At 45.0% G+C, this 17,974-nt stretch overlaps 1 non-coding gene across 1 annotated transcript; it reads right to left on the bottom strand.

Annotated features, from left to right (window-relative positions):
• Positions 1-16,193: 16,193 nt before the first annotated feature.
• Positions 16,194-16,297, bottom strand: LOC116890360. Its single transcript, XR_004386578.1, has one exon. It is a non-coding gene; the product is annotated as a U6 spliceosomal RNA (small nuclear RNA).
• Between the last annotated feature and the right edge of the window lie 1,677 nt (positions 16,298-17,974).

The raw sequence follows: 17,974 nt of genomic DNA on the forward strand, positions 1-17,974 counted from the left end.
TAAAAGAGAACTGAGGTCAATCGCGGCTTCCTGAGGCTTTGAATCACAAACAATTGAATCACAAAAAAATAAGACAACTCTTTCAACAGCAATAAGCCCAGGAAAAGGCAGGGAACGGTGCGCGGCCATCAGAATCCTCCTGCCTCAGCCTCACCATGCCCAGCATACTTCTTCACTCTTTAAGGAAAAAAAAAATAGTACTAGAAAGAAAGATCTGGAGCTCAGATAACTGTGTTTGCCACTCCTAAAAAATATCTTTTGAAATATTAATTAATGACTTTTAGATGCCCAACAACAACGATGACAAAAACAGCAGCAGCAGCAACAACAATGGCAACAACAACAACAACAATGGCAACAACAATAACAACAACGGCAACAACAAGCAAGGAAACCCAATCTTTGAAAACCTAACAAAATTAGCTCCCGCACAGGCTGTAATCAGCCCCTTGCACACTCTAGGACACAAGCCTGGCGGGTGCCAGATATAGAAGGAAGATGCGGGGACGTGTACAAGGGAAGAGAGTACCTGCCAATCAGCCATCATCCATGGGCTGAGGAGCCGAAATAAACCTCCTGTCACGATCGTTAGTTACCTGAGTATCTGTCACAGGCTAGGAAAGCTGACTAGCACAGATAGCCCAGCACCTGATAAAGGCGTCTGGAATGGAAACAGACACTCTGAGGCAGGAAGTCTCCCGGACAGCTAACCGGCTGGGAATGCTGGAACTTTACCGAGGAAATTCCTACGATAAGGAAGCTGGTCCAATCATGAGTGGCTGGGCGTGGCGGCGCACACCGTAAGTCCCAGCACTCCTCGGGAGGCAGAAACGGGTGGATCTCTGCGTTTGAAACAGAGAGAGTTTCAGAACAGTCAGAGCTACACATAGAAACCCTGTCTCAGAAAACAAAAAGGAGAAAATTAGAGTGTCATCTTTAAGCGACAGAAACCCATCCAGGCTTTCTATCCATAGACAAGACAGAAAGTTATGATTATAGAGGAATGAAAGCTAGTCCACTTTCTGTGCAAGCGACAAATGCTCAAGGTAACTAACTAATATAGCCGGAGGTTTGTTTTTGGCTCTTTAGCCGTGTGGATGTTAAGAACTGAACTCAGATCCTCCAGAAGAGCATCCAGTTCTTTGATCCACTGACTCAGCCCTCCAGCCCCAATGTTTCGGTATTTTAGGGTCACAGTTTCCTCGAACCTCCAAAAACAACTAAAAGTGGGTTCGATTTGATACTTAAATTTGAATTCCTACAGAATACAAATCTACACCAAATTCTGATTATTTCACTCTCCGATTACACGTTTTAAAAATTGTGTCATAAAGTCTAAACCTCTATTAAAAGATTCCCAGTACACTTTTGGGAAATAGTGGTAGTATTAGAAGTGACATTTAACATTTCAAATGTTCTAAGGGGCTGCCCACCTTTGGTTGAAGACATTTTAAAATGGCTGCTTTTAACTAATCCTCTTGGTGTCACATACCTGATAGGGGCTTTGTTTGGTTACCCTGCTGTTTTGGTTGGTTTGTTTGTTTGTTTGTTTGTTTGTTTCCCATTCCTGTTGAAATGGAGACTCATTACCTAGCCCAGAATGGCCTTGAACTTAGACTCCTCCCTTCCCGCATGCTGAAGTTACAGGTATAGCCTAACCTTTCCTGCTTGACAAGTGGCATTAAAGTCAGTCCCCAGCTTCCTCCCAGGAAAAGCCAGGACACTCAATGAGCAAAACACACAACCTCACAGCCACTTTGGATTCTACTGTAGTTCTTGTAAACCGGCTACTTTCCAGAGGCCTCTGGGTGATGGATCTTGCTAACCCCAATGGCTCACTGCCTAGAAGAAGGACCTCTCATAAAACACGTGAGCTTCTCGCCAGTACTCAGGAGGCAGAGGCAAGCAGACCTCTATGAGTCTGAGGCCAGTTTAGTCTGTACAGAGTTCCAGATCAGCCAGGGGAGAGGGGAGAGAGAGAGAGAGAGAGAGAGAGAGAGAGAGAGAGAGAGAGATCATATAACCAGAACCATTTGCCACGCACCCCCTTTGGTTTAGTTGGCTTGTTTCTGAGATGCTAATGACCTAAAAATTAAGTTTTAATTTATAAACTGCGCTGCATGTTTTTAGACAATGTTTGGAGCTTGTATACCTTTTCTTGCCAAGACAAAACTGGACAAAATCCACAACATAAGTTCAGACAGAGCACTGATTTCAGAATATGGAACTCTCCCTACAGATGAGAAAGAGTTAACCAATGTTCCCATAGTGAATACTTTTTTCCCAGCACCAAAGATTGCACCGAGGGCCTCGAGCTGGATAAACGCTCCAACCATGAGGTACAATCTTTCTGTCCCATTTATCCATGCTCACAGGAAATATTATATTTATATTTAGGAAGAAATTGGAAAGAATGAAGGCCATTTTAGTCTCACTGCCTTAAGTAGTTTGGAGGCCATTTTTGCAAAAGTGAGCTTGCTATTAAGTAGCAGAGTGAAGTCTAGATGATAAATCATCTTCCTAGCTCAGAAAAGAATCCCTGATGGTCCGTTGCTCGCTGAAGCTTGGGGATAGACGCTTGAAATACAGTGTGAGGGGTGAGCTTCAAAGTGACGCCAGCGGCATCATCACCTAAGAGACACGCCTCTGGCGGTTCCAGAAGGCTGTAACGGAGGAAGGAAGGCCTACCCTGACGTGAATGGCCCGGTCATGTGGTAGGGGTCCTGGACTAAGGAAAAGAGGGGAAAGATGGAGCTATGCGTGTACCAGTTATTAGAGCACGGGCTGCTGTTCCAGCAGACCCAGGTTCGCAAGCATCTGCAACTGCACTTCCTCAAGTCTGATACCCTTTTCTGGCCCCCGCAAGCACCAGGCACACAAACCGGGCACAGACGTACATGCAGGCGAAACACGCATGCGCGTAAAATAAAAAGTAAGTTTAAAATGAAAAACAGAGGGGTTGGGGATTTAGCTCAGTGGTTAGAGCGCTTGCCTAGGAAGTGCAAGGCCCTGGGTTCGGTCCCCAAAAAAAAAAATGAAAAACAGAACGAAGCCAAGCATGGGGACACAGTGAAAACAAACCCTTCCTTCCTCAAGTTGCTTTCGTCTGGTATTTTTTCTGCAGCAACGAGAAGAGAAACTAATGTACACGGTAATCACTAGTCAGGCACACTCAGTGGGTGGCTGGCCAAAGGCGGATGCTTTAGATCCTAACGTGTAAAGTGCACTATTTATATTCAATTTTCCTTCTGCTGTGGCGGGGCAGTTAAGCCCATGGAGTGGTTTTGAACGAAAGGGGAGAACACGAGGGGTTGCGATCAGTCTGAAAGACAACTGTGTTGATATAAATGCCAAGGTCAAGCTACACTAAAAGCTTCTAAATATAGCTGTTCTATTTTAGGTAAAATGGTCCGTTCTGTTTCCATAGCTTTATGTAAAGTGTGTCCCACATTTATTCTTAAAGCTTGACTATTTAAGTGAACACGAGTCATTAGCACATCTTAAAACTTCACTTTCTGCTTACCGGCTCGAATAAGACGTCCTCATATCTCTTTCTTTCAATTCCCATGGTTGGGAGTTATCTGGAAGAAAGTGTGTGTGTGTGTGTGTGTGTGTGTGTGTGTGTGTGTGTGTGTGTGTTGTATATTTGTGTGTTGTATGTGTGGTGTGTGTGCGTGCTGTGTGTGTGTTGTGTGTTTGTGTGTTGTGTGCTGTGTGTGTGCTGTGTGTTTGTGTGCTGTGTGTATGTTGTGTGTGGTGTGTTTGTGTGTTGTGTATGTGTGTGTATGGTGTGTATGTGTGTTGTGTATTTGTGTGTTGTATTGTGTTTGTGTGTTGTGTGCTGTGTGTGTGCTGTGTGTTTGTGTGGTGTGTGCTGTGTGTGTGCTGTCTGTTTGTGTGGTGTGTGTATATTGTGTGTGGTATGTTTGTGTGTTGTGTATGTGTGTGTATGGTGTGTATGTGTGCTGTGTATTTGTGTGTTGTATGTGTGGGTGTCTGTGCGGTGTGCGTGTGCATTGTGTGTGTATGTTGTCTGAGGTGTATTTGTGTGTTGTATGTGTGTGGTGTGTGTGCATTGTGTGTGTGTGTTGTCTGTGGTGTGTTTGTGTGTTGTATGTGTGGGGTGTGTGTGTGGTATGTGTGTGTGCATTGTGTGTGTGGGTTGTCTGTGGTGTGTTTGTGTGTTGTATGTCTGGTGTGTGTGCTGTGTGTGTACTGTGTGTTTGTGTGTTGTGTGCTATGTGTGTGCTGTGTGTTTGTGTGGTGTGTGTATGTTGTGTGTGGTATGTTTGTGCGGTGTGTGTATGTTGTATGTGGTGTGTTTGTGTTTGTGTGTTGTGTATGTGTGTGTGTATGGTGTGTGTGTGTGTGTGTGTGTGTGTGTGTGTGTCCAAACCCAAGGTCTTCTATATGCCAAGCAAATGCTTTATTGCTCTATCCCTGAGCTATGGGATCAGTCTCTTAAGATTTCTTTTTCTAATTTAATTTTTTTTTAATTTTCTGGAGAAAGAGAGATGTGGTGGGTACAGTCACACACACATGTCACAGTGCATATGTGGCAGTCAGAAAACAACTTCTGAGGTCAAGCCACACCTTTCACCCTGCTGAGGCAAGAACCCTTCTCTTGTCCCTGTGGCTGTACTGCGGCCTCCTCCGGGCCAGTGAGCTTCTGAGCAGTTCTCTCGTCTCTACCTCCCTCCTCACCAAAGGAGTGCTGGATTCCAGATGCTACCACATGTGGGCTTCAGGGTAGGTTCCAGGGATCAGAGCCTACATGGTCATCGGGTATACACAGCATGCTTACCCCTCGGCCATCTCCCAGCCCACAAGGTCCTTTTTTTTTATGAGTCCTTTGCTATGCAGCTGCCCCTTGGTATTCACAGAAGACTGGTTCCAGATACGCAAGGGAAGCATTGGTCCCCACCCGCAGTTAGTGGATCTATTCAGTGAGAGGTGTTTGAATCTTGCAGGCTCTGACCTAATCAATTGATTAGCGATAATTGATGATGAACTCATAACTTGGTGACTTGATTGGAGGTTGTGGAAGGAGCTTACTGGGGTCTGTCCTTGAAGGAGAGTTTACCCTGTCCTTGAATTGTCATTGCTCACCGCTTCCTGGACAGTGTGACGCGAGCATCTTTTGTGTTTCAGGTCCTCCCCATAAAGTGATTTTGTTCATTCACAGATTGAAACGCAGTGGATCCAGCTGGTGGTGAACCAAGTCTCTGAAACTGAGGCCAAAAGAAAGGGCTCCTTCAACTCGATTCTCTGCTGTTCCTCATCACAGCGAAGGAAAACTAATACTCGCAGATGGCTGCGCCCCAGGATGCAGATGCTGAGGCACGCGGTCTGCCGCTCTGATTGCGTGGTGCAGTTTGAGAGTGTTTTGAGACAGTCTTGGGTAGGTCTAGCTGGCCTTGAATTCCATATGTAACAGAAAATGACTTTGATTCCCCAACCCTCCTGCTTCAATCTCCCAAATGCCGGGATTACAGGCATCTACCGTCCTGCATGCCTGGTCCTTTACCCTCTCATTTCATGTCTTAGAAATCTTTATATGCATGTTTCCACGGCGAGATTATAAATCTTTTTTTAAAGATTTATTTATTTATTATATATATACACCAGAAGAGGGCATCTGATCTCATTACAGATGGTTGTGAGCCACCATGTGGTTACTGGGATTTGAACTCAGGACCTTTGGAAGAGCAGTCAGTGCTCTTAACCACTGAGCCATCTCTCCAGCCTGAGATTATAAATCTTAAACTCCAGGTTCTATATGTGTCAGGTCGAATGAATACAAGCTATATATTTCTACCAAAAATATCCATCTATGAAGTTCTTTCTGCAGGCTACTGTTTAAGGCCCTTCCCATAGAGTAGTCGTGGGCATGAATGGTGCCATCAGCACATGTGAGTTGAGGTTCACTTGAGGTTAGGTTCACCTTAATTCTTTGAGCCCTATTCCCCATGTTCACAGCAATATATATTCTATATCTCTTTTCTTCATTGCTTTGTTCTGTTTCCCATTCTCTCTCTCTCTCTCTCTCTCTCTCTCTCTCTCTCTCTCTCTCTCTTTCTCTCTTTTTCTCCCTCCATAACCAATTTCCTAAACCTCCTTCTCCTTGGATTGACCTCCAACCATCCTTCAGGCTACTAAAAAATTCTCCTTGAAGCTCTTCCTACTCATTACTCTTCCTAAACCTTCATATTTCCCCAGCATGGTCCTTAGTAGGACAACCCTATTTTCTCTTCTCACTAGTTTGTCCATTTCCTCTTCCTGGAAAGAAGGTTGTTTGAGCACAAAAATTGAGCCTTACCTTTCCTCTGTGACCTGACTTAGCAAACATAAAATGGTTAAACCCAAAAAAAAAAAAAAAAAAAAAAAAAAAAGCAAGGTCCCAAGGAAATTATACAGAATGAGAAGAAAGACTTTAACTTGAGAAGGGAAATGTTGGGCATGAAGAGGAGCCAGTTCTGGATGGGCAGCCACAGCTCAAAGCCAGGACAACTAGGAACTAGCTGGGAGGTCTCGGGTGAGACCAGGTGAGCTCTACCCCAAAAGGGAGGCTCAGAAAAGTCGGAGATAAAAGCAGACAAGCAGGTTCAGTTACTGTAGACCGCCCTTAATCTACAGTAATAGATCCTCTTGTCCAAACCCCTGAAGAATAGCAAGGAGATGAAGGAGCCCCTGGGATTATCGACTACGAGGTGCTGACCAAGGAGACTCTGATTACAAATAGACGATGTAGCCGCCAGAAGTATAAAATGAAATTAGGTTTTTTTTTTTTAAATAAATCCTAAAGGATCAGAACAGAGGAGGAAGGGGGGAAAATACTTCTGGAAGAAACACACCATATTTTAAATGAGATGGAGAGAACATGGAAAAAGATGTTTGAATTTGTCTGGGGTGAGGGCTGGGACAATGAAAGCTATTGAACTGTGCTTCATTGAGCATGCGCCATTCTTGTGAATAGTTCAGCGGAGACCTGAGGGGCGCAAAGGCTGGACTGGCTGCCTAACTGGACCCTGGGGAATCTCGGTTAACGTTCATTAGCATGGAAACTCCTCAGCCTGGGGACGAGGCACAATGAGCGGTGAAGTCGTGTACTGTCTTGAACCTTTTCCTGTGGCAGGTAGACGGTCCACGCAGCTGTTAAGATCTGCCTTAGAGTCTGGTGAGGAGAGAATGGCAAGACCTCACAGTAACAAGGAAGCAGCAAACGAAAGGCGATCCAGCTTCTCCCCTGGTTTTGGAAGGCTGAGTGCCCTTCGGCCGGGTCTAGCTCCAGACATTACCCACTCTGATAACTGCTAGGCAGCCTCAAACAAAGGAGACCTGTGTTTTCCGTTTTTCATCCACTCCTACTCCAATCCTCCGGGGCAATATTGATGCTGTTGTAACACTGGTCATAACCAGGAAGGGAATACCTCGGGCAGACACATGAATGGGAAACGCGTTCCTTCAGATTAGCAAAGCCACAGTCGCAGCTTGCCCAGCATTAACAGAAATAAAATGTCAACTACAAACTGACAGGCAGGCCTAATCACCATCAGTATTAACGAACAGATAGACATAAAGCATCTCATCACTTGCTCTTCAAATTAAAGGTCTTCCCTGATGTTTTTCTTTTAGTATGATGATGTGGGTGTGGAGGGTGGGCTTGTGAGTGTCCCCACAAACAGCTCGGCACACATGTACAGGTCAGAGGACAACTTGCTGGAGTCTGTTGTCTCCTTATACTACGTGGCCCCATGGATCAAACGCAGGTCATCAGGCTTCATAGCAGGCGTTTTTACCCTCAAAGCCACCTTGCCCCTCCCGTGTCTTCACTAATTCATCAGGACAATGATTGTGGCTGTCATTATCATCTCCTAAGTAAAAGTTTAAACAGTGGTTAAGAGTGCTTGCCGCTCTCCCAGCAGATCTAAGTCGATTGCCAGAACCAAAAGGCTTACAGCAACCTATAGCTTCAGGGATCCAACATCTCATCTAAACTGACACACATCATATGAATAAAAATTAAATGTTCTTAAAAGAAAACTATAAAAAGAAAGAAACCGAGGCAGGCATTTTAAAAAAAGCAGCCTTTGAAAATGGATTTATTAACTGTTTATTCCTTTTTATTTCACGTGCTTTGGTGTTTTGCATACATGTGTGTCTGCGTGAGGATGTCGGATCCACTGGAACTGGAGTTACAGACAGTTGTAAACTGCCATGTGTTTGCTGGAAACTGGGTCCTCCAGGAGAGCAGTCAGAGCTCATAACCGCTGAGCCATCTCTCTAAAAAACAGTTTTTAAACCCTAAACGGGGGGTGGGGGGTGGGGGGGGGGGGGGGGGGGTGAGATGGCGTATACCTGGAATCCCAGCATGTGAGAAGTGAGGCAAGAGTTCACAGCCAACATCAGCTGTGCCTAGAGTTAGGGAATAGTCTGGGCTACATTGAAACATTGTCCAAAACAAAGGAACTAAAAGCCCAGGGCTAGAGAGATGGCTCCGTGCTTTAGAGTGCTGGACGCTCCTGCAGAGAAGTGGTGGCTCAACCGTCTGTAACGCCAGGGCCAGGGAATCTGCCGCCCTCTTCTGATCATTGTGGGTATTGCAAACGTGTGATTATGTATGTATATGTGCATGTGAGTGTGCATATATACATATATGCATATACATATATGTGATGTGTATATATGTGCATGTATATATGTATATATACACATATATGTACTCATATGTCCATACACATAAAAAATAAACAAATATCTTTAAAGGTTAAAATCACAAGCAGGGGCTGGGGATTTAGCTCAGTGGTAGAGCGCTTACCTAGGAAGCGCAAGGCCCTGGGTTCGGTCCCCAGCTCCGAAAAAAAGAACCAAAAAAAAAAAAAAAATCACAAGCAGTTGTCAGTAAAAGGCTGTGTGCTTAATAATTATCTGAAAAGAATGTTTATCTTCAATTTATGATAGCAGAAATGCACACTAAATGTACTGAGATATAATTTCAAAGATAGGCAAAACCCCAGAGCTTGCCAGTTCACTGGAATAGTGGGGCTACAATGCCTGGTTCCCTCCTCTACAGCCTGATGAGAATAAATGACACGGTTTTACTGTGAGCCCCTGTGATCTTACTTCCAGGAATCCACCCTGCAACTAGGCAAATTCCAAACAATATACAAGATCAGTCACGCAGGATGGTTTGTAATAGCACACGTGTGGAAACAACCCACATGTCCACCAGAAAGAAACTGAGTGACCGGAAAACCCAGTTAAGAGTCTTCAAAAAAACCTAAGTTTCCAGGTTTAACTTCTTCCGGGAAATGAATATATTGTATACAATTTGAATTCCCAATGTTTAACAAGTAGATAGATAGATAATAGACAGATGATTGATTGACAGATAAATAGGTAGATAGATAAATAGATGTTAGAGACTTCCTCCCACCGGTCCCTTTCTTCCGTAGCACTAGATTTCAAAGTTAAAGAGAGCATATTCACGGAGTCGAGATCACATTGCCCAAGCCCACTTCGCTTGGACGAGATGCAACCACATCAGGAAGTTCTGCCTGGTGGCACAGAACAGAAATCTCATCCTCCAATTCCTTCACCGTTTCCTTCATCTTAGTAGCTAGGATGAAAACAGAAAGGCTGGGCTCCACGAGCGTCTTGTACAAGGAGCAGTTACCAGGAATGAAAGCAGCCTCTGGTGGAGACGTGGGGAGGGTAGAGCCTGAATTCCTGTTAGTATCCAAGGGAGACGAGCTTCCACATTCTTACATGTAAGGAGGCTGTTTCCCTTAAGTTACCAATACATGTGGCCGTGGGACTCTATTTATAGCTGAACCTAACCCTCAGTGTTATTACTTCCTCCTCTGTGCTCACCTGACTTCTGTCAGCCTCCTCAGGTAGTAGGTCTGTGAACTTACTCCCTTAAGTTTCCTGCATTTCAAAAGAAATCAAGGCCCAGCATGGTCACACACATCTTTAATCCTAGCCCTTGGGATGCAGAGGCAGGCAGGTCTATAAGAGTTCCAGGTTACCCTGATTTACGTGGAAAGTTCTAGGCCAGCCAAGCATAGTGAGATCTATAAAAGGAGACACGGACACGATGCCGATGCACAGAAGACACCCGGAGGCCTTACCTGGGTCAGGAGCTACTATAACGCGTGAGTATGGAGGAGAGAGAGGAGCAGGCCGGTTTGAGCATATGGAGAAATGCAGAACTGGAGGCCGGAGAGGACTTACCTGTTATATGAGTAGCCTGCCTCGCCACCTGAGGCCATGGTGACGTCCTGGCCTGTGCTGCCACTGAGGGCCATGTCTGGGTCCGTGTCAGTGCAGGAGCAGGGGTCTGTGTTAATGTCAGTGGTCATATTACCACCGAAGGCCATGCCGATGTCCCTGGTCTGTGCTGCCTCCAGGAACCATGCAGCTGTTCAAGGACTGTACAGAGCTGGCCCTGCCCCACAACTGGTGGCAGCACTCAACAGAGCTGGCCCCAACCCTCGCTGGCTGCAGCACTTGAGAGAGCGAGCCCTGGTGGTGTTGGGTGCGAGAGAGCTGACAGTCTGACCAGCTCAGCTGCCAACCACCCCAGGACCAGATTCGGAGCTTTGAGTTGGCCCCTCCAACACCCACCCATCTATGAACTGCTGGAGCGCATGAAGGTTCTCCATGACATAGAGCAAGGAAAGGAAATCTAATGGGAGTCCCAGTGAGGATCCAGCATTGATAGAGTAGCAGAAGCCAGAGGCCTTGAACCAGAACTCATTGCAATGAACATTTGCAAGTGAAGATGTGTGGACCAAAGGGTAGACTGGGACACCCTGGGACACACTGCAGCTTCTACGATGAGCTTTTTGTTTGTTTGCTTGTCTGTTTTGGTTGCTTAGTTTTATTCCTTTTTATCTGTATTTTCTTTTGTGGAGAGGTTGCCAGGGTAGAGCGTGGATATAAAGGGCCAGGGGGATGATTGGCCAGAATTGGAGTCACATGTCCTCCCCGAGGATCCAGGAGGCAGACCTTTCCTTTAGTGATGTAGTCGCTGAGGTTGTGTTTTATAAAAAGAGCCAAGGATATGCTTTGTGGAGCACTGTGTGGTGAGGTGAGAGGGGTGCCTCGGCAGGCCCATGCTAAGGCATCCCTCTGAGGTACCAGCCTTCAACGGATATAGTATGGAATAGAGTTTATTTAGTACATGGGAAGGAGAATTGAAAAGGGAGTAGAGACAAAGAAAGACAGGTAACTGTTGGGCGGAGCCTAGACAGAATGCTAACAACTGATACAGTTCCAGTGACCCTATACATAAGCCCTCAACCTGTAGACAAAGCTAGTGAAACTCAGTGGGTCACAGAAAAGAGAAGAGAGGAGAGGAGAGAAGGGGGGAGGAGAGGGGAGAGGAGGGGAGGGGAGAGGAGGGGAGGGGAGAGGAGACAGGGGAAACACATAAAAGTGGAAGGTGGGGCCAGCAGTTGGGAAACAGAAGGGAATTAGCAAGAACTGAAGAGGACAAGGGGGTTATGATAGAAATATATTATTTATAGAAATGAAAGCATAGCTGTGAAACTCAGTACTATGCACATGCCTTATTGTTATCGGTGTGTGTATGATTCTGAGCATGTGCATGCATGGGTGCACTGTGGCCGGAGGAAGGCAGTTTTCAGGAGCTGGTTACCTCCTTCCTCTGTGGGTCTCAGGGATTGACCGGGGTGGTCAGGTTTACCCAGCAAGTGGCCTTTATTTGCTAAGCCATCTGGAAGGCTCTATCATGTCAATTAATGTATGCTAATGAAAAGCATTTTTTAAAAAAATTTCTAGTTTCTATCATTCCCATACCAGTATTATGGTTTTATAGAAGAGATAGAACAAAATCCAGGAAGTGAACATATATTTTTTTTAAGATTTGAGGGAAAATGTCAGAATTCCAAGGTAACTCTTCCTAGGAGTCTACTTGCCCCTCAAGTATCAGGGCGCCAGCTTTGCTCTGCCCGACACAGGGTTTCTAGTGGAATTTTATGTCCTTGAAGTTTTAGGGTCCTTACTGCAATCCCTGATCTTGTTCATTCTTCAAACCCAAGTGATTTCAGAGATACGTGGCATTTATGGAAATGTGGGAAATCTCCGAGATGTGTCTGGGCCTGAATGTCCTGAGTAGACAACAGACAGGAGCCCCAGTTAGAAGATGCTCTGTTGCTTCCAGAGACTAAGCCACTACCTAAAGACTATACATGGACTGACCCTGGACTCTGACCTCATAGGTAGCAATGAATATCCTAGTAAGAGCACCAGTGGAAGGGGGAAGCCCTGGGTCCTGCTAAGACTGAACCCCAGTGAACTAGATTGTTGGGGGAGGTGGCAGGGGGGAGGATGAGGAGGGAACACCCATAAAGAAGGGGGGGGGAGGGGATGTTTGCCTGGAAACCGGGAAAGGGAATAACACTCGAAATGTATATAAGAAATACTCAAGTTAATAAAAAAAAAAAAAAAAAAAAAAAAAAAAAAAAAAAAAAAAAAAAAAAAAAAAAAAAAAAAAAAGATGCTCTGTTAATGTCAGGTGGCCAAGCGTCCTTCCCCTGTGGCCTCTCCATTTTCCTCACCTTTAAAAGCAAAGGCTGGTGAGGTGAGCAGCTCCGGCCACACTGACAGCTTCCTCCTTTGTCTCCACACAATTTTCCCTGAAGATGGTACTGATTAACCACCCTGCACTCTGTGTCAACTGTTCTTCATGCCAGGATGGCACGACACTTCTTCCTGGTTGGTCCAGTCCTACAGTAGGAGGGAAACGGCAGGCAGGCAGCCACACTTAAGTCCCTTTCCTTGGCCAGATAAGCAGCTGGGAAGTCTAGAAAGAAAGGCTGTTTTCCTGGAGTCTGTTCCATTTTTAAGAATAGAGTGAGCTCAGTGGAAAGGGTCCTGTTCTTTCTGCACTGGGCTGAGTCTCTTGTTTCTGTGTCTATTTACTTTTTCTTTGACAGGTGATTGGGAAGATGGCAGAACCTTGCCTTTCTCTCTGAATATCAGCTTTAGTTCAGGCTCCTGGGCTACAGGTCAAAAGCATTAACTTCTGGTGAGGTCTTTGTTTTCCTTGTCAGAGAAAAATATCGGCAAACAACAGCTACGGAGGTGTGTAAGGAAAGGACAAAGCAAACCCAGCAGGCTTAAGCAACTTACAGAATGGCTTGATTAGTTTACTGCGATCTTTCCGGCCCTGACAGCAGTACTGCTCTGAATACAACATGCTTGTGCACACAGGACCGGAACAATGATCTGCATAGGGAGCATGCGTCTGTCACAGGTGTTTGTCACAGTTAATAATTTTAGTTAGTATGACACCAGCCTCAAAAAGCATTGTAAAGTTTTGCATGGTAGCAAAATTATCTCCAGGAGCATCGTAGACATAAAAAGAAGTCGGCATCATAGTTGTAGAATTTTTATTTTTAAAGAAGAATTTAGGATATTTAGAGTTTTTAGACCTCTTACAGTGTATTTAAGTGGTGTCAGTGACCATGAATGCACCTCACATGTGTGATGGATTTCTTCAATGAGAGCTATGACATGGTTATTAAAAAAAAAAAAAACTCCAGGGCATAGTGGTGGCTCATGCCTTTAATCCCAGCACTCCGGAGACAGAGGCAGGCCGATCCCTGGGCTCAAGGCTAGCCTGGTCTACAGGATGGGCAAGACTGCACAAACAACCCTGTCTCAATAAAACAAAACCCTTTAGGGTGTGGAGAGGTAGCTCAGCAGTTAGTGTCCTTTGCTGCTCTTGCAAAGGGCTTTCCCAGCCCCCACATGGCCACTCATAACGGCCTATAATAACTCCAGTTCCCAGGGCTCCAGTGCATCTCTGGGCACAGTTGAACACTCACAAGGACTGACTCCCACACGGAGTCATCTGACCATCACATGCTTCTTACCACACGTATGCAACCATGCACATGCACTCACATGTGTACATAGACACTAACTAAATAAGATTTCATCCTGCTTTCAGAAATTTAAACAAGACTAACAAAATTAGCAAGAAACATATTTCTTTTTCTTTTTTCTTTTTGTTTTGTTTTGTTTTGGGGGAGGGGTTGTTATTGGTTTTGGAGACAGGGAGAATTTCTCTATGTAGCCCTGACTATTCTGGAACTCACTCTGTAGCCCAGACTGGCCTTGAACTTAGAGATCTGCTGGCCTCAGCTTCCCAAGTGCTGGTGTTAAAGATGTTTTTTTTAACAGACTTTCACTATGTAACCCTTACTGACTTGGAACTTGCTATATAGATCAGGCTGGCCTGGAACTCACAGATATTTTCAGCAGCAACTTTCATTAATGTAAACTAATATTCTGAAGAAGTTGGGAAGACTCAAGTGAGAAATGTCGCATAGACTCATATATGTAGTCACTTGGTACCCTAGATGATGGTGCTGTTTGGGCAGTGCTCAGAACTCGCTGGAGGAAGTGTGTCACTGGGGGGTGGGACTTATCAGTGTATATCCTTGCCCTACCTTCAATTCTCTTTTCCTGCTTCCTGTTTCCAATTGAGATGCTCTCTCTCTCTCTCTCTTTTTTAATGTTTCTCTTTAAAAAAAAAAAAGATTTCTTTATTTATTTATGAGTACACTGTAGCTGTCTTCAGACACACCAGAAGAGGGCATCAGATCCCATTACAGATGGCTGTGAGCCACCATGTGGTTGCTGGGAATTGAACTCAGGACCTTTGGAAGAGCAGCCCTTGACGACACTTCTAATTTTTAAAGCACCTTTTCATCTATCACAAATGATCCGTCCCTTAATTGTATTCTTTTATCAAACTTTTTTTTTCTTTTGTTGAGGCATGGCCTCATGTAGCCCAGGTTAACGTCAAAATGCCTGTAGCCAGGGTTGACCTTGAGCTCCCGAACCTCCCAAGGGCTGGGATGTGGACAGCTCCACCAGGCCCCGTTCTCAGCCAATTCCATCCCTTCAGCCTTCACTTCTCTCTCTCCTGTGCACACTTTATCCCGCTCATTCTTTATCTTCCTTCTTCATTCCTTTCTTCTATATACGATTGACTTTCCTTAACTCTTACAGGAAGTGTGTGTCCCAGGAAGTGTGTGTCCCAGGAAGTGTGCAGTGCTTCTGCCTATAATCCCAACATCTGGGCAGCAGAGAAGGCAAACTGAGCATTAGAGGCCAGCCTGGGCTCCATCACGGGAGCCTGTCTTAACTTTTTTCAAGGTACTACAGTCAACTCACTTTAAAATTAAAATACCTTAAAATTCCTCGACACTGGCTGTCTGTCAGACACAGGGAAGCTGCTAACTTGAAACGGTTCACAGTTTCAACATTAACAGCTACACGCCTTTTTGAAAGTGTCGTGTCTTTGCAAACCTGGTTTTTTTTTGGCAGTTTCTTTGGTAAAAAGCAAAACTTCAGAGAAATGAGCACAGAATAGGGAGTCGAGGGCATCAGAGGCCATCTGTTCTAGAGCAGAGCTGAAGACTCATGCATCCTATTCTGGTTTTCTTGAAGGTGTTTTTATTACATTTATTTGTTGGGGGCGGAGTTCCTCACATGCTGCAGCACTCATACGGAGGTTCTCTTTCCACTGTGTGGCTTCCAGAACTCAAACTCAGGCTGTCAACCTTAGTGCCAAAGGCTGGTCAAGGTGATGACCTATCCCACCAGCCCAGTGCACAAATCTTAATTAGAGCTATTCTATATAGTATAATTCTTTCTTTCTTCCTTTCTTTTTCCATTTTTATTAAATTGTGTATTTCTTATTTACATTTCAAAGGTTATTCCTTTTCCAGGTTTCCTGTCCATCAGCCCCCCTAATCCCTCCCCTCCCCTTCTATATGGGTGTTCCCCTCCCCATCCTCCCCCCATTACCATCCTTCCCCCAACAATCTAGTTCACTGGGGGTTCAGTCTTAGCAGGACCCAGGGCTTCCCCTTCCACTGGTGCTCTTACTAGGATATTCATTGCTACCTATGAGTTCAGAGTCCAGGGTCAGTTCATGTATAGTCTTTAGGTAGTGACTTAGTCCCTGGAAGCTCTGGTTGCTTGGCATAGTTGTTCATAGGGGGTCTCGAGCCCCTTCAAGCTCTTTCAGTCCTTTCTCTGATTCCTTCAACGGGGGTCCCGTTCTCAGTTCAGTGGTTTGCTGCTGGCATTCGCCTCTGTGTCTCTCAGGAGAGATCTACATCTGGTTCCTGTTGGCCTGCACTTCCTACAAATATGGAAGCTTCATGAACTTGCGTGTCTTCCTTGCACAGGGGCCATGCTAAGCTTCTCTGTATCGTTCCGATGTTAGTACATGGCTGACGAAGCGAGCACTAATTCTTTTTTTTTTTTCTTTTTTTCAGGGCTGGGGATTGAACCCAGGACCTTGCGCTTCCTAGGCAAGCGCTCTACCACTGAGCCAAATTCCCAACCCCGCACTAATTCTTTCTTTCAACTTATCCACATAAATACTTTGAAAGAATGTCGAGTATCATCACAGGGTAACTGGGAAATTGCTCCTACCGTGAATTTCTCCTGAAATAGAATGTCAGTTTTGTGTGACAATGCATATGTTATTACTATCCCTAAGACAGAAGTCATGTTATATATGTGTAGATACAAGATCCACAACTCTCGTTCTTAAGGAAAACATTCTGGGGCCATGTTGTATGACCGTAGCCTGAAAATACAGGTTTAAGTTACCCCTAATTCCATGTTCCAATGTGGAAGCAATTTCATAAAGTTTTATAGTTTTACAGAACAACAAAGTCTTGAGTTAAGGCACATTTAAAATACACTAGTGGGGACATCACAGGCACAGGGACAGAAAGATGGGGAGGCTTTTCTACAGGCCCAAGATGCCATCTGACGACATTGTTAGCTTTCAGCTTGGTGGAAACTAATGATCTGCTAAGTTAGCACATTCCAAAAGGCTTTCATCTGGTAGCCACAAGACGTTAGTTCAGACACAGAGGTGGGCCAGCAATGGCTGCTCCAGCAGGCTAGAACTGGACAAAGAGAAGGTAATTAGCTCTGGACTTCCAACATTCCAACACGGTTCTGAAATTCTCATTAAGACGATACATCTTTGCAGTGCAGACAAAGCTTCTTTCTAAGAATCATTCCCATATGCAAATCGTGACACATAATTAGACGTGAGGCTTCTCAAGTTGCCTTAGAAGTTTATTGATACATGTGGCCCATATATATACAGCCACCCAATTAGACAAGATGGATGAAGCAAAGAAGTGCAGAAGTGTAGATCGCTCCTGAGAGACACAGCCAGAATACAGCAAATACAGAGGCGAATGCCAGCAGCAAACCACTGAACTGAGAATAGGACCCCCGTTGAAGGAATCAGAGAAAGAACTGGAAGAGCTTGAAGGGGCTCGAGACACCATATGAACAACAATGCCAAGCAAACAGAGCTTCCAGGGACTAAGCCACTACCCAAAGACTATACATGGACTGACCCTGGACTCTGACCTCATAGGTAGCAATGAATATCCTAGTAAGAGCACCAGTGGAAGGGAAGCCCTGGGTCCTGCTAAGACTGAACCCCCAGTGAACTAGACTGTTGGGGGAGGGTGGCAATGGGGGAGGATGGGGAGGGGAACACCCATAAGGAAGGGGAGGGGGAGGGGATGTTTGCCCCGAAACCGGAAAGGGAATAACACTTTCGAAAATGTATATAAGAAATATTCAAGTTAATAAAAGAAGAAGAAGAAGAAGAAGAAGAAGAAGAAGAAGAAGAAGAAGAAGAAGAAGAAGAAGAAGAAGAAGAAGAAGAAGAAGAAGAAGAAGTTTATTGATATCAAACCAATTGCGAGGAGTTGATTGTGGACCGAATGTTTCACTATTGACTCTTTGCGGTTCAGCCCCAGTAGTATTTAAAGATAAGGCCTTTGAGGGTAATCGGGTTTGAGACAGGCCATAGGGGCAGAGCCCATGATGAGATTAACACCTCTCCTGTCTTCTTCTTTCTGATCAAAAGCAACTCTGGAGAAGA

Source organism: Rattus rattus, chromosome 1 (genome assembly GCF_011064425.1).
Source record: "Rattus rattus isolate New Zealand chromosome 1, Rrattus_CSIRO_v1, whole genome shotgun sequence".
NCBI classification, from domain to species: Eukaryota; Metazoa; Chordata; class Mammalia; order Rodentia; family Muridae; genus Rattus; species Rattus rattus.